The sequence below is a fragment of the Lepidochelys olivacea genome (assembly GCF_965140295.1).
Source record: "Lepidochelys olivacea isolate rLepOli2 genome assembly, chromosome: 5".
Classification (NCBI taxonomy): domain Eukaryota; kingdom Metazoa; phylum Chordata; order Testudines; family Cheloniidae; genus Lepidochelys; species Lepidochelys olivacea.
Genome location: NC_140415.1, coordinates 124,098,717 through 124,100,293, shown reverse-complemented (window position 1 = coordinate 124,100,293; position 1,577 = coordinate 124,098,717). Strand labels below are relative to the sequence as shown.

At 43.2% G+C, this 1,577-nt stretch overlaps 1 pseudogene across 1 annotated transcript; it reads right to left on the bottom strand.

Annotated features, from left to right (window-relative positions):
• Nucleotides 1–380: 380 nt before the first annotated feature.
• Nucleotides 381–877, bottom strand: LOC311521117 (small ribosomal subunit protein eS27-like pseudogene; annotated as a pseudogene). Its single transcript has one exon. The product of its transcript is annotated as a small ribosomal subunit protein eS27-like pseudogene (transcript).
• Nucleotides 878–1,577: the final 700 nt, after the last annotated feature.

The window sequence follows — 1,577 nt, the reverse complement described above, 5'->3', positions numbered from 1 at the left end:
TTCACTGGGCCAGCTACCCTCTGACAGGACATTTCTCTCATTTATTGTCTAAAGGAGAGTACCTTTGACAATGCATCACCACGCAGTACTGCAATATACTGTCAGCATTAACCAATTATATCCTGATATGGGATTTGAACCAATGACTTTCTGGCCAAGAAGCAAGATGACTACCCAATCTGGCAGTAATAATCCCATAATGAAAAATGTAATTTGTGGTTGCAAAACATTTTGCTCTCCATATTTCCTAGAGCTGCCTCTTAATAATCCGGTTTGCTTTAAATTGCTCTTGAATGAGCACAGAAAAAATAGCAACAAGCACAAGTGCTTGTAGAAATAGAAAAGGCAAGTTTTTTCTCATGAGAGCAGGTTTTTTTGTATTTTATCCAAAATTTATTGACAGTCAGATGGGTGAGGCGACAGGGACAGTATGAAAGTCATGTTCTCCATTCACGTTCCAGAGACGTGTTGAAAGCCTTCTGTTCACATCAGGACACTTAATGTTGCTCTGTGGCTGAATCCCATGCTCTTGAACCACGTGTATTTGCCTGTGCAGCCAACTGCACAGGTAGTCCCACCCATCTCAGACACTTTAGTTTAGTGCTGCTTTCGTCTGAAGGAGCATCCTTCTGTAAGCTTTGCCTTTCACCCGGTCGGCTGGCACAGCACAGCTGAGCAGCCAACACACAGAACTACAGTCTGAGCATGGCTGAATACAGTGGTGATTTTGTAGCAACCTGGACACTTCACGTCCATGAAATAGGAGGTCGGACTCTGGACCAGACGCTTCTTCTTGTGTTTCCGCTTCTCCTCCTCGAGGGAGGGATGCAGCAGGTCTTTCGCCAGAGGCATGTTCGCGTGGAGGCAGTCGGGGCCGAAAAGGCTCATCACACTGTATGAGTCAGATTTACCAGTATTCAAATAGTAGAAATACTTCTAACTCTGCATCTTTATGTATTAGATAGTATATTTATTACAGAGAATTTGTTCCCTAGGTTTGATTAAATTAAAATTCTTCAATAAATATAAGATCATGTTTCTATGTGCATTCATTGTCAGATAAATATTAGTTTGTCTCACAAGAAGTGGATTTATTATTGTTAAATCTCTTCTCTATTGGGTATATATTTGGAGAACAAAGATGCTCGTGGCAGCACAACTTAATAAACCTTATACAAACACACCTAGTGGAACTTTACATTTGCAAATGAGACAATGATTTCTCCCCCTTCTTCCTCCCCTCTTTAACAGTGAAGTCAGTGCTTGCAAAATATGCTAAAGCAACAGACTGATGTTCCAACTGTCTCCTCAGCACAGGTACAGCACAGGCTGTCAAAAGACAAGCTTCCCACAAATTGCTTCCCTGGTGTGACTTAACCCTGGCCTAGAGGCACCAGACAGCTGCAGCAGCCCAGGAGCCAGCAAACAGAGCTGTAAACAGGGGAGTTTGAGTGGGAGTTCTGCTGGAGGAGAAGGTATTCTGCTGGAGGAGAAGGTATTTGACTTAGGTGGGAAGGCTATGACAGATACAGAGGCAGCAGTGGTAGTGACCCAAGTAGTGGAAGACACAATGAAGG